General features: G+C 38.5%; 1 long non-coding RNA gene across 1 annotated transcript in view; it reads right to left on the bottom strand.

The window, feature by feature from the left end:
- Positions 1–15,743, bottom strand: part of LOC138852443 (uncharacterized) — a 656,097-nt gene that overhangs the window by 567,933 nt on the left and 72,421 nt on the right. The gene's annotated exons all lie outside the window — the stretch shown is intronic.

The raw sequence follows: 15,743 nt of genomic DNA, 5'->3' as shown, positions 1-15,743 counted from the left end.
GTCTCCTTTTTTTTTTTAAATTGGGACTATATTTGATGTCTTCTCTAATTCAGGTAGCCGTTTTGTCTCGATAGATGCGTTAAAGATTGTTGTTAGTGGTACACATAGCATCTCTGCTCCCTCTTTCAGGACACACTGAGATGTTATCTGGTCCCATCGCCTTTGAGGTATCTAGTTCGCTTAGCAGCCTTCTCACCTTCTCTTCGGTTGTATGTATTTTGTCCAACACTTGATGGTGTACCTCACCACTCTGTCTTTCTGGAGTCTTTTCTGACCTCCATTGTGAATACGTCTTTAAATCTCATGTTGTGCCCCTCAAATACCTCTCGATCGTTTCTTGTGATCTTGCCTTCTCTCTTCCTCAGCCTAATTACCTGGTTCTTGAGTGTTGATTTCGTCCTGATGTAACTGTACCTGGTTTTCGCTGCTTTGTCATTTTTGTATTGTCACTGAATCTCCCTTCTTACCTGTTCATATTCATTTCTGGCTCTTCAATCACTCCGTATTCTCTTGGATCCTTTGCCTTCCTTGCTTCTTCCATTCTCCAGAGAACTTGGTTTGGGCCTCTCTTCACATCTGGGTGAACCAAGGGCTCATCCTGGCCTTCTCATTATTTTTGTTGCTCTTGGGTATAAATCGCTCCTCTGCTGCCTTGCAAATTGTTTGTCACATATTCCATCATCTCAGTTATTCATTTCCCTGCCAGATCTCTGTCCCACTGAACCTTGTGCAGGAAATTCCTCAAGCCTATAAAGTCCCTTCCCTTGTAGTTTGGCTTCATTCGTACTGCAATTCCTTCTTCCCTCTCCACTTGTAACTCTACAGTATATTCGAAGCTCAGAACCACATGATCACTAGCTCTGAGGGGCCTTTCATATATAATGTTCTGAGTATCTGAACTACTCATGGTGAATATTAGGTCCAGTTTTGCTGGTTCGTCCTCTCTACTTCTCTCTTTCTAGTTGTGCCCCTAACGTGTTGATGCATGAGGTTTTCCAGTACTACCTCCATCATCTTAGCCCTCCACGTTTCCGGGCTCCAATATGGCTTAAGATTTTCCAAGTCAATTTCTTTGTGACTGAAGCCACTCACACCTAGTAGCTTTGCCCAGCCCACATGGGGTGTTCTGGCCACTTCAGCCAGTGTCTCAATCATCTCTATGTTATTGTCATCATATTCTTGTCTTGGCCTTCTGCTGTTCTCCGGTGGGTTATACATCACTGCAGTCACCATCTTGGGACCTCCAGTCTGAAGTGTTCCTATTATGCAGTCCTTTGATTCTCTTTCTCCTCTCTCCAACTCAAAATTCCATTAGTTTTCAATAAACATTCCCACTCTTCCACGCCCTCTGTTCCCTCTGTATTTCCTCAGGATCAGATATCCAGTTGGAAAGATCACATCTGTTATCATTCCTTTGAGCATGGTTTCTGTAAGAGCTATGATGTCTGATGATGGCTATTTGATTCTTTTGTGCCAATCCTGCCACTTTGCCGTTATTCCAACAGCGTTGGTGTACCTTACCTTCAGTTTCTTCTCAAACACTGTTTTCTGTGGGTTTCGTGGGGGCTGGGGGAGTTGGGGACCTGGCATGGTGCTGTGGGATTCTACTGTGGTGTGTGGGGTGGAGACTGTGAGAGGAGTGAGGTTTGTATTGCGATAATTTGATTGGCTGAGGGGTTCTGAGGGTGGTTCTGTGGGTGTTCGCGCTTGTTGCTCCGCCCGACTCTGGTTGTCCTCTGCTGACTCTACCCTTGTCCCTCTTGCCCCTTTCGTCTCTGTCCTTTACCTCAGCTGAGGTCAGGTTCTTTTCATTAAAGGCGTTATTCACCGTCTGCCGAGCCTCTTACTTTTCAAAGGACGATTTGTGTTGGCAGATTTGTGACCAATCTCTCTTGAATTTTCCAGGTGTAGATAATGTATCTTTTTCGCCCACTTTCAAGTACATATTATGGTGTCCAAGTAATTCATTAATAAGTTCGAAACTGAGGGATGAATGGAATTGCTGTTTGTCCAGAAGTTCGAATTATCAGCTTTCACTGGTTGTGTTCTTTATGAGGTTGATGGAGACACTAAAAACTTTGTTCGTGGATGAAAGAATGACAAGTTTGGGAAACTTTAAACCTGAAAAAAAACTTTTTCATTGTTTTGGTTGTCATACAGGAAATTACAGAAACAGATCCTGAAGGCAAGTAGAAAGATTTCTATGACCACGCTGCAGTTAGTCCTGTGATCATGGCTGGAACTGTTGTGGATTAAGTGGTCTTCATTAGTGGGTGTTCTGGCTACTTCGTATTGTAGGAAATTATTATGATGGCTGTGTCAGACAGCAACAACATCAACGGCCTAGCTGTTAAAGCATATATCGAACCATGAATAATACCTTTTCATGCACCAAGAAATGAACACAGATCAACAAGAAATGCTCATAAGTCACCAACACATGCACACAGGTCACCAACATGTGTACATTCACTATCACATGTAGACTTGTTACCAACATGTGTATATAGGTCATTAACACCTACACATTGTAAAACAGATATACATAGAACACCGACAAGTGTACTCAACTCACCAACACGTGTACACGAGAGTAAATAAGCGCAAATGCACTTATTAGCTGGGCATGGCCCACTTGGTAGGCTTTATCAAGTCAAACAGATAAACCTAGAAAGTAAGGTCGAGCATATAAACAGATAGTGGAAGTGAGGTGAGGAGCTGGTGAGATGTTTGTCATGTCACAACAGTTTCCAAAAGACGTATAGGTTCTCTGGTCAGATTTTCAGTTAAATTATAGTAACTCAGAAATAAAAGATTACCAGAAGAAACTTTATTACAACCTCTGCCAAGAGAAAAACCAAGCAAGCGTTGGTAAATAAGTCGTGCAGCAGGCCTCCAGCAGCAACAGCGTAGTTAAACAGGCAATCAATGGAAAACCCTAGCCCTAGGCAACGTTGCAAGCGTAAATAAAACTCGAAACCGGTTCTTCTTAAAATTGTTAGATATCCTGGGGACGATAGAATCAAGTCACCTACTTTTCTCTGCGTCCTTCTCCTTGGCAATTAGGAGTGTGCCACTCCAGCTCATCAAGCAGCTGCGGGAATTTCGGTGTATTTTCCGGGCATTGTCAAGGAAGTCCATTCTGCTGGCATATTAGTGCTCCGAAATGTGTTTATCGAGATCTCTGGATGCCTCACCTAGGTAGACTTGGCCACAGTTATTACACGGGATGGCGTGTAACACTACAGTGACTGAGGTATATTGCAGGATGGTCTGTTTGATGATGTTCTGGATGGTAGCAGAGAGAGAGTGTGAGCTCTGTGTACTGTGTTGCTGAAGATTATCTTGCAGATGTCTCTGACACATTTGTATATGTCATGTACACTAACAAGTGTACAGAAATACATACACACCAACATATGTACACAAAATATTAATTAATGTCACACAAACGCGAGATAAAAGAGAGACGTAGAAAAAAATCTGTTAAATAGGAAGTGGGGATAAATATACCAAGCTGTAGTGTAAGAGTGCTAAATAAAACAAGTCAAAATCTAAAATAAATTAACAAAATAATTGTCAATAATTGTGACAAGCAGACGAGTAAGACTTACTTTATGTGCACATAAACCTACGTAATAAGTTTCTTCATTCAGGTACAGATGTGACTAGTATAGAGAGACATTACAAGCAACATATCGAATAATGGTGCTGGGAAATTCTCACCTCTAATGTTTTTTCCGCTCATCCCAAACAGGAGAGACTGAAGCCATTGCAACCAACTCTGTAGACACCACCAAAGTCAAATATTTTCCTAATTTCTTTATCTAGGAACTCTGGACTGCACATTCTAGACCCATTAGACCAGGTTAACAGTAAGTTAATTAAACAACTTAGAGCCTTGATAAATTAGACACATGTGCAACTCTTGGGTGTCTTTATTGAGGAAACGTTTCGCCACACAGTGGCTTCATCAGCCCATACAAAGGAGAATCTTGAAGAACAGGTGGAGAATGAGGTAATCAGTCCCTCAGCCTAGAGTCGATGTCGTCAGTCCATCAATCTTGAATAGAATACGGCATACGTGCGGAGAAGGAGCTTATAAACCGTAGGCAGGAGAGGTGCAGCAGTCATAGGTGGTGTCACATTAGTTCAATGTGGAAGTAGGTCGTGCCCAAGAATTAGGCGAGCGAAGAGTTCCCAAGTATTAAGATCCCAAGAAGTTGCAGTGTCTGACAGGTTTGTAGATAAATGGTTCGGAGAACTGCCTAATTCTTGGGCACGACCTACTTCCACATTGAACAAATGTGACACCACCTATGACTGCTGCACCTCTCCTGCCTACGGTTTATAAGCTCTTTCTCCGCGCGTATGCCGTATTCTATTCAAGACTGATGGACTGACCACATCGACTCAAGGTTGAGGGACTGATTACCTCATTCTCCTCCTGTTCTTCAAGATTCTCCTTTGTATGGACTGATGAAGCCACTGTGTGGCGAAACGTTCCCTCAATAAAGATACCCAAGAGTTGCACATGTGTCTAATTTATCAAGGCTCTAAGTTGTTTATTAAACATACTGTTAACCTGGTCTAATGGGTCTAGAATGTGCAGTCCAGAGTTCCTAGATAAAGAAATTAGGAAAATATTTGACTTTGGTGGTGACTACAGAGTTGGTTGCAATGGCTTCAGTCTCTCCTATTTGGGATGAGCGGAAAAAAACATTAGAGGTGAGAATTTCCCAGCACCATTATTCGATATGTATGGCAATGGAATCGAACGCGATTTTCATCCACATTACAGCTTGTAATAACGAGGCAAATTGGCAGGAAGCCAGAGTCATCTTCCCTTGTTCCTCCTGGCTTGAAGGGAATATTGTATAATCGGCAATTATTAAGAATGATAGGCATTCATTATACAATGTCAGTGACGGATTGTTCAAATTAGATGCATTTTTAGTTGAGGCAATAGTACACAGTCTGACATTTGGCTATTATATGAATGCATTAGACTCTCTTAAATGTAGTACCACACCAAGGAATTTGGGCCTATTTTTCCTGCAGTTTCTGAAGGTTGAACCAGAGTTTGCCTCAGAATTATGTGGGTTGAATAATTGTGGCTGTCTTCACTGTTATTACAGATGCCTCCCTCTGTAAATGAGTTTATTTTAATAAGCTCCATTTCCTTTAAATAACTTTTAGAAATCTCCCCTTTAAATGTTACCATTTTCTCATCACTGTAAATGGACACACTGTCCCGTGGGTGGCTACCCCATAATTGGCAGTGACTTCTATATAGCTGACATTATATTTATGTGTTTAAAGTTACTGATATCACAGTGGAATATGACTGAATTTTTTATTATTGCCACAATAAAGTCGTTTAGGCTATTACATTATCAATGCTTGTGGGATTTTTCTAATGCTTTAATATTCATCCTTATGGCTATGGGCACTCTTGTGACTGGGGGCACTTCCTGTACCCTTCTCTCTCTCTCTCTCTCTCTCTCTCTCTCTCTCTCTCTCTCTCTCTCTCTCTCTCTCCCTCACTCACTCACTCCATTGAAGACGTCCTTTGGGAACATACAGTATTAGTCATGGCATTATGCCGGGTGAGCGCACCAGTATAATGCTGTGACGAAAATAAAAGACCTACCATACAGGAGGGTCTTTTTCCGCCAGTGCATTATGCCGGGTAGCAGCCATTAACATGACGTCACAGCCTGCCTCCACACTCCACAGTAACTCCTCAGTGCTCACATGGTTGCCATGGTGAAATGAAGTGTTGCACGTTTGTCTCTCATCCGCCGCATCTTGTGTCCGGTGTTTCCTTTGGTTATGGGGCTATACATGTTTGATTATGGGTTAAAGGAAGTCTTTAACACCTGAAACTATAGTTAAAATCATACGGCTTCACAAAGCTGGGCAGCAGACGAAAGAAATAGTGGAGAATGTTGGTGAGTGTGAGAGTTCAGTGAGGAACTGTGTGCAGCATTTCAAGGCTGGTGGCAGTGTCAAGTTACCGTCTGCCAAGCCTCGGCCTGGCCCCTCGACGAAGACATCTGTTTGTACCTTAACTGTGTTAAAGAAGCAGTTAGAAAGTACTCCTAAGATAACTGCTAGAGAATTGAAAGGAAAGAACCCACATCTACTCTCAAAGGTATCTGTAAGAACTCTTAACAAACGTGTGTCAGAACTTGGCTACAATAGTCACTGCCAGGTTAAGAAACCAATCCTCTCTAATCCACAGAACATACATAGGCTGGATTATGCAAAGAAATATCTTCACTGGACTCCTCAACAATGGTCTGAAGTACTTTGGAGTGATGAAGCAACTTTTGCTGTCACCTGTAACCGTGGGGGACATGTGTACTGGCCCAGAGGTAGTGACCCACTAGACCCACGCTACGCCTGTTGGTCCACCAAACACCCAGACTTGCTCATGGTTTGGGATGTTTCATGTCTCAGAGTGTTGGTGGACTCATTGTGCTTCCCAAAAACCAGTATATGAACCAATATAATTTCCTGGAGTTACTGTGGGACAATAAACCTGAGGCGTTTGACAAGTGTGGGGCTATAGTTTTCACGAGGGGGTGCACCATGTCATAGCTCCAAATCTGTAGTTCAGTGCCTTAAGGACTGTGAAATGAGGTTCTTTAATGACTGGCCTGGCAATTCCCCTGACCTAAACCCTGTTGGGAACTTCTGGTCAATAGTGAAATGAAGTTGACAGGGCAAGGATATCAGTTCCATCCTGCGGCTGGAGGCTGCTATACGTAAGGCATGGAATAATATTCCATGCCTTGGTATAAATGCCCTCAAGTATCCGAGTATTTGGTTTCCTTTATACCAGAGCTCAAACAGTTACCCAGATGTAACTGCACCTCCTGCCTGTCGCAGGATTCCTATGTGGTAAAGCATCCAGACAAATGAATTATGAAAACTTTTGCCCTGAGCACTAGCCGGGTCATTTTCAATGTCTGTTATGACGTGCATGGAGTCTCTTCTGCAGGTAGGACTCTTAAGTGCTTGAAGAGCACTCAGGTGTTTTAATGGGCCGTTGGCGAATTTCAGCGCAGCAAGCTCTGTTAGTGCTGAACTAAACCAGTTATTTAGTTTATGTTAGTAGTCTTTATACTGTTGTTACATTGTGAATTCTGAAGATTGCTGCAGTGCAGCCTGTAGTCTACTGAAAGGAGCCATTAGTGTAAACATTGTGCTCAATGGGGCAATAGTTTTTTACACAGCAATTTTTAAGGAGCGGAATTTGACACACATAAAAATGGCTGGACCACGTGAACTGTATCATATTAGGAAACAGCAGCATTTTTTTATATCACTATGCTTACTCATCCTCACAAGAAACTAATCATGTACAATCCTCAGCTTCGATTACTTTCTAAAATCAATGCTCTGAAACACATACACGACCTTAGAACTAAGTGCTTTTATTGTAAACGGCCTGGCGGCACTATAATACAATCAATAGCTGGGTTTCCACCTTCCAAATTGAGCTGTTTGCCAAACTTGTTGCTCTCAAGCTTGTGGAAACTACGACCGCACACAGTGTAACTGTAACTGACTCTTTGTTTTCATTTCTTGTTCTAAATAGCTTGAGATCTGAATGTAGCATGCTTGTCTAGGATGCAAGGCACATATATACACAAATTGTTAAGAAAGGAGTCACAGTTAAGTTTTTATGGATTCCATCTCACATAGGCCTCCAGGAGTATAACAAAGTTGATGCATTAGCTAAACGTTCTCTGAAGAAAGAGAATGTTAAGTAATAGTTTGTTTTTTTCAAACACAAATTTACCTGACAGTGTCAGAAAGGAACTAGGTAACAAGCTTGAAGAAACTTGAATAGCAGAGATAGAAACTAATGCGTCAAGTCAAACATATCTATGGAGAAAGTAACGAGGTCAGTAGATTGCAAGATATTGTTACTGGTAGACTACGGCGGTATGGTTTGTATGGCGGTATAGTTTGTATGGCGGTATGGTTTGTATGGCGGTATGGTTTGTATGGCGGTATAGTTTGTATGGCGGTATAGTTTGTATGGCGGTATAGTTTGTATGGCGGTATGGTTTGTAAAGACATGTCAATGACATAAAATGCAAAGTGTGGACAGAGACAGGGTCAAACATCCAACCTTTCAGAGACACCTCCATGAAAACCCTACATGATATGGCAAAACACGTCATTGTTAATGATAAGATAACTGAAATACTGAAGCTGTATCCAAATTTTACATCGACCAATGGCCTATGTCTTATTTTTATTCTTTAGAAGTAATGAGAAACATTTTTTTTACGATTGTATTCCTTACTGTACTGTTGTATACCAACAATATGAAAAAATAAAAAAAAATTAATGGTAATTAGAATGATTTTTTTTATTGAGATCGTATTCGTTACTGTACTGTGTACAATTATATGAAGTAATTATAAAATATAAAATCATTACTATTTGTTTTTAATAATATAACAACGCTCAGTAACTGCTGTAATCCTGAGTTTTGTGTTACCTCTCACAGGATGAGCATAAGGTACACAATAAACTAACTGCTCAGGCGATACAACTTAATGACAGTTGTGGAAAATAATTTCCCAAAATTATGCTGTATATTTTTATAATGTAAATATACCTGATTAATACATTATTATTGCTCTAAAGTGTATTTTAAAAAGAGAATCGACAGGGAGGCTCTGCACCTGCGCTGACGAGCATGGGAGAGACGCCATTGTTTTTTTTAATGTGATACAAGCACGTTAGTGTAATGTGCATAAATTTTCGTCGCTCTAGGGGTTATATTGGGTTTAAAACCTCTCAAATAGGAGCCGAAATTGTTGGATTTGCAGTCCTGCATAATGTGAGCATTAAGCAGATGGACAGGACAGCTTCAGAATCCCAGCTAAGTTGTCTATTTACGTTGAGATTCTGGCCAGTATTTTCTTCATATTTAGGCAGGGGGTAGTGCATGATACACCAAGTAATCTCCAGACTAATTGGTGAGTCTTATTATTATAAATTTTCCTACAATGTATATGTATTCACATTTTAAATTTAATATACAGTCCACATATTTATATTAATGTTTTTACCAGAATTCCTGGTGAGGTATATTTCATTTGAAATTAATATAGGTCCAGAGTGACTTGTGGAGAGATAGATTATGGTAGGTATCGAAGGGGGACATTTTTTGCGACCTAGGTGTCCTAAAATTCCTACTTGTCTCTGTAACCTTTATAAAGAATAATTATCTTTGTTACCATTTACTGGTATGTACCTTATGAGTTACAACCAAGTAAATTTAATTTTCCACAAAAGTTGCCTGTTGGATGTAATTAGTGAAGCCCTTAATTAGTGAATTAATTACTTAATAATTATATGTGAAATGACAGAAGGAGGTGGATGTTAGGTCCACAAATTTACTTAATGTGTAGTGAATTATAATTATTACAAAACTAAATTTGCTAAGCCAAGTCTGGGAAGGATAAGTCAAGTCTGGCTAAGATTTATATTAATATTATTTTTTATTAACACACTGGCCTTTTCCCACCAAGGCAGTGTGGCCCGAAAAAGAAAAACTTTCACCACCATTCACTCCATCACTGTTTTGCCAGAAGGGTGTTTTACACTACAGTTTTTAAACTGCAACATTAACACCCCTCCTTTAGCTTCCCATCTCTTGGACTTAAGTCCGGCCTGCCGGTTTCCCTGAACCCCTTCATAAATGTTACTTTGCTCACACTCCTACAGCACGTCAAATATTAAAAACCATTTGTCTCCATTCACTCCTATCACGCTCACGCATGCTCGCTTGAAGTTCAAGCCCCTCGCACACAAAACCTTCTTTACCCCCTCCCTCCAACCTTTCCTAGGCCGACCCCTACCCCGCCTTCCTTCCGCTACAGACTGATACACTCTTGAAGTCATTCTGTTTTGCTCCATTCTCTCTAAATGTCCGAACCACATCAACAACCCTTCCTCAACCCTCTGGACAACAGTTTTGGTAATCCCGCACCTCCTCCTAACTTCCAAACTACGAATTCTCTGCATTATATTCACACCACACATTCCCCTCAGACATGACATCTCCACTGCCTCCAGCCTTCTCCTCGCTGCAACATTCATCACCCATGCTTCACGCCCATATAAGGGCATTGGTAAAACTATACTCTCATACATTCCCCTCTTTGCCTCCAAGGACAAAGTTCTTTATCTCTACAGACTCCTAAGTGCACCACTCACCCTTTTCCCCTCATCAATTCTATGATTCACCTCATCTTTCATAGATCCATCCGCTGACACGTCCACTCCCAAATATCTGAATACATTCACCTCCTCCATACTCTCTCCCTCTAATCTGATATCCAGTCTTTCATCACCTAATCTTTTTGTTATCCTCATAACCTTACTCTTTCCTGTATTCACTTTTAATTTTCTTCTTTTACATACCCTACCAAATTCATCCACCAATCTCTGCAACTTCTCTTCAGAATCTCCCAAGAGCACAGTGTCATCAGCAAAGAGCAACTGTGACAACTCCCACTTTATGTGTGATTCTTTATCTTTTAACTCCACGCCTCTTGCCAAGACCCTCGCATTTACTTCTCTTACAACCCCATCTATAAATATATTAAACAACCACGGTGACATCACACATCCTTGTCTAAGGCCTACTTTTACTGGGAAATAATCTCCCTCTTTCCTACATACTCTAACTTGAGCCTCACTATCCTTATAAAAACTCTTCACTGCTTTCATTAACCTACCTCCCATACCATACTCCTGCAACATCTGCCACATTGCCCCCCTATCCACCCTGTCATATGCCTTTTCCAAATCCATAAATGCCACAAAAAGCTCTTTAACCTTATATAAATATTTATATTAATGTGTATTTAAAATTTATTTTATAATTTCCTTACATGTGTAATTGCTAAGCTCAAGTGTAGCTAAAATTATTAATGTATATTTAAAGTTTATATTATAATTTCCTTACATGTAATTGCTAAGCTCAAGTAGCTAGGATTTATTCAAGGCAAGTTGTAATATTTACCTTTATAAAGTACATAATTAAGCACATAATCAGTGTTATTAACTAAGTTGAATTTAATAAATTGCACCATGGGTGAAAATGAGGAAATTAATGTAGATGACAAACACATGGAATTTAGAGCAAAAAAAATCATCATTGCAGGCTAGAAAGGGTCATGTAACAAAGGCATACAATTGATGTTTGGAATTAATGAATCAAGAAACTGTGAATACTGATAATTTAAAATTGTATTTAGATGCTTTAGGGAATAGATATGATTCATACAAGTTATATTATAAAAAAATATGAAGGAGATTTGTTAGTAAACTGTGGAGATGAGACAGAAATAAATCTTATGATTAACCAGTAATATGAATTAGAAGAAAAGATTCTTTCTTGTAAAAGTCAGACTTTGAATTAATTAAAAGGTGTAAACCAGGCAGTTAATCAATCTGCTCCAACAAATAAGATGTCTTTGCCAAAACTCCCAGAATTATGTTTAACTGTATTTAATCCTGGAGAAAATTGGGAGGAGTTTTGGTCAATTTTTAAAGCAGCTGTGCAAGATAGGAGTGATCTAGCCTGTGTAACTAAATTATTTTACCTCAAAGGACAGATAAGAGGAGACGCTCACATACTCATACAAGCCTTTCCCAATGTAGATGACTCCTGCAAGGAAGCAGTTGACTTGTTGAAGGTCATTTATGGTAATATAGAACAAAGTAGGTTGGATCTAGTGACTATCATTGTTAATTTAAAAACTTCAGATCACACTTACAAAGGTTTACAGCAGTTTAGAGTTAAACTGGAGAGCACTCTCAAAACTTTAAGTAATAAATATAATCTGAAGGAATCAGACTGGTTAATGAGTGCCATTGTACAGAATAAATTAAGCTGTAAAACACTTGAATGGTTCTCAAACAAGCATCACAAAGGTTATTTTGGTCTGGAGTAAATAAGAATAGGTCTACAAGAATTAATTGTTCAGTTGCAGACCAGCCAACCAACTCATTTTAAAGATGCAACACATAAAAACTCTGAGGTATCTGTCAAATTTCACAAGGAGAAAAAATTATCCCAATGTTAATAATCAAAATTCATTTCCTAAAAAGAGTTGCATAGGTACATATCAAGTAGCAGGAATCAGAAATAATGATTCTCCACAAGGTAAGAAGAGTAAGTACCCTCCTAAGAGTAGCCCAGTTAATATGAAACTAGTCAAAAAAAAGAGAGATTGTCTCTTCTGCAAGGGTACTCATTTTTCTAAGAATTGCAATGCATACAATTAATAGAATGATAAAGTTGAAAGATTGGAGGAACTTGACGGATGTATCAGATGTCTAGGTAATCACAAATTAAACAACTGTTATCAATGTCACAAAGGAAGACACCATATAGTCATGTGTAAGAGTCTATATGATAATGTTGATAATAATGATAATGTTGACAATCCTAACACAACAGTGGCTAATGTAAAAATTGCTGCTAATGTTAATAATGATGATTTTGCTGAAGTAGCCTTACCTGTGTTACAGGTAAAAATTGATGATAAAAGGCATAAATAAAAAAATGTAACTGCATTATTAGACCAGGGATCAGAGCGTACTTTCATGAAACGTAAATGTCTTAATGGGATGAAATTACAGATGGGAGATCGTACAACTCTAAAATTATCTGGTTTTCTCTCAAATAAAAGGGCTCAATTGTATGACACTTTATGTAACTGTCAGTTTGGGCAATGAGAAAAAACGTGTTAATGCAGCAATTGTAGATAGGCTCCCAGAGAAAATATCTACAGTAGGGCTTAGTAAAGCTACAGAAAGACTTTCATATAATGTAAATTTAGCACCTTCTGGGGTAAATGATGATTCTGTAGGCCCAATAAATATTTTGATAGGTGGTGACTATTATGCCTCCTTTGTAAATGGTATGGTAAAGAAATGTCGGGTCACTCTTTTAAAGACTGCAGGAGGCCATGTAATGTATGGTAGGATTTCTCGTAATAATAATGCATGACTAGAGGAAATCGTACCCCAATATAATTCTTCTATAGAGGATGGTATTGAGCCAGCGCATAAATTGTTGGAATTAGACAGCATTGGAATAAATGTAAATGAATAAAGTCCTGACGATTCTTTTACTCAGGAACAGTACCCGAGAGATGTAAAATTTCAATCTGGACAATACTGGGTACGATTTCCGTGGAGAATGTACCATCCAGAATTGCCCACTAATTACAGAATGGCATATGGAGAATTCAAGGCTCAGCTCCGCGAACTGAGTAAGACACCAGAATATGTAATTACTGAACAATTAATTAATAAATTTATAGACGAGGTACCCCCTGAGCATGCCAAAATTTATGGTCACTATTTGCCACATCACGGAGTGAAGAAGAATTCTAAGAACACTCCTCTGAGGATTGTGTTTAATTGTAGTGCCAGGAGTAATAAAAATGTACCTAGTTTAAATGACTGTTTGATGACAGGTCCGTCGTTGACGGAAAAATTAGGAGATATTAAATTTCAGGGTGAAGAATTATGCCTTTACGGCTGACATAAGTAAAGCTTTCCTAAGAGTGGGTTTACAAGAGGATGACCGGGATTATACCCGCTTCTTATGGCCTGAGAATCCTAGTGACCCACTTAGCCCTCTGAAAACCTTTCGCTTTAGGAACATATTATTTGGTGCTACATCCAGTCCGTTCCTACTTCAAGCAACGATAAATGCACACCTTAAATGTACGGGAAGTCCATTGAGTAAAGTAATGAGCAAACAATTTTATGTGGACAATTTCCTGGGTGTGACGTCAACTGAAGAGGAACTGTTAAAGACTTATGGTGAGGCTAATAAAATAATGCAAAGTGCAAATATGCCTCTGAGGGAATGGAATAGTAATTCGTCCAAATTAAAGGACAAAATAAGTAAAGATTACCCTGGAGATGAAGTACAAAAATGCAGTAATGTATTGGGATTAACTTGGGATACTGAGAGAGATTTGTTAATGTTAAAACCTAATAATTACAGTATGCCCAATAAATTAACTAAGAGAGTTTGGCTTACTGAAGTTTCCAAATGTTTTGATGCACTAGGCTTAGTGTCACCCCTTACTATAAGAGGGAAATTATTAATTCAGGAAGCATGGAAACTTAAATGTGCTTGGGATGAAGCTCTACCTGAGGAATTCATTAACAGGTGGGATGAATTAATTGGTGATTATGAAAAAATTCCGATGTTGGAGTTCCCACGCCAGGTGGCCAATCCAGATAGGAAAAATATACTCCACATTTTTTGTGATGCTTCAAAATTGGCATATGGAGCAGTTGCTTACCTTCAATGTAATAGTGATATTTCTCTTGTTATGTTTAAGGCTAAAGTGTCTCCAATTAAATCGCGTACCTTACCTCAGTTGGAATTAACAGCCATTTATCTAGGTGTCAAATTAGCTAAGTATATAAGAAATAAGTTGCAGGAGATAAATATTAGCGACACTGTAATTTGGTCTGATAATGAGGTATCCTTACAATGGATTCGTAATGGAAACAGTAAAATGGTGTATGTACAAAACAGAGTCACTGAAATTAATCAGATGCAAGAGAAATATAATAGTTTGGGTCAGCATATGTTAACATTTAATTATATACCTGGTGAGGAGAATCCAGCTGATTTCTTGTCTCGAGGTTTACCTTATGCTAAATTCGTAAATGCTGTATCATGGTTTAAAGGACCGAGCTGGCTGGTAAATAAAGCTAATTGGCCTGTACAAAAGGCGCATATTGCTCCTGTTGAAATTACTGTGACCACCACTCCAATAGTTTGTCAATCCTTAGCCATTGATATAAATAGGTATTCTTTACCCGAACTAATCAATTTAACAAAGTTGGCGTTTAAATTTCTAAACAAGATGAATATCTCATATAAGTTTTCACATCCTCATGAATATTGGATACAGAGGGCACAAGAAGAAATCTATGGAAATGAGATTAAATTGATGATGGAAAGAAAAATTGTGAAAGGTTCCATAATAGAGAAATTGGGGCTGTATTTAGAGAACAGTGTAATTAGGTGCAGTGTAATGTAAAAATTTATAATTTTGCACCAAAAGAATCTTAGAAAACTTACCTAACCTTATTATAACGTGAACAATTTATTTTAGCCTAACCCAACTAAATACATTTTAGATTTATTTACAATAATTTAATATTAAACAAACACAATGAAAAATATTTTTTTTCGTTAGGTTCAGAATGATTTTGGCGAAATTATTGCATACACAAATTTTCGCTTGTTCTATATATATATATATATATATATATATATATATATATATATATATATATATATATTTATTTATATGCATCCTTTCTGAAATTTTCCCTTATACGTTTAAAGATAAATTTTTTTTCATTAATGTTAATGTAAAAATTTATAATTTTGCACCAAAAGAATCTTAGAAAACTTACCTAACCTTATTATATCATGAACAATTTATTTTAGCCTAACCCAACTAAATATATATATATATATATATATATATATATATATATATATATATATATATATATATATATATATATATATATATAAACACTGATCTCTGGCTGAAGGAGACTCGAACCTACGAACCTTGAAACAAGGTACGCAGTGCTATAACAATCTCACCACACTGGACAAATGCCTTGGCATGCAGCTTGCGCTACAC

This window comes from Cherax quadricarinatus, chromosome 8 (assembly GCF_038502225.1).
Source record: "Cherax quadricarinatus isolate ZL_2023a chromosome 8, ASM3850222v1, whole genome shotgun sequence".
Classification (NCBI taxonomy): Eukaryota; Metazoa; Arthropoda; class Malacostraca; order Decapoda; family Parastacidae; genus Cherax; species Cherax quadricarinatus.
Note: the sequence above shows the minus strand (reverse complement) of the source record. Positions and strands in the feature narration are given on the sequence as shown.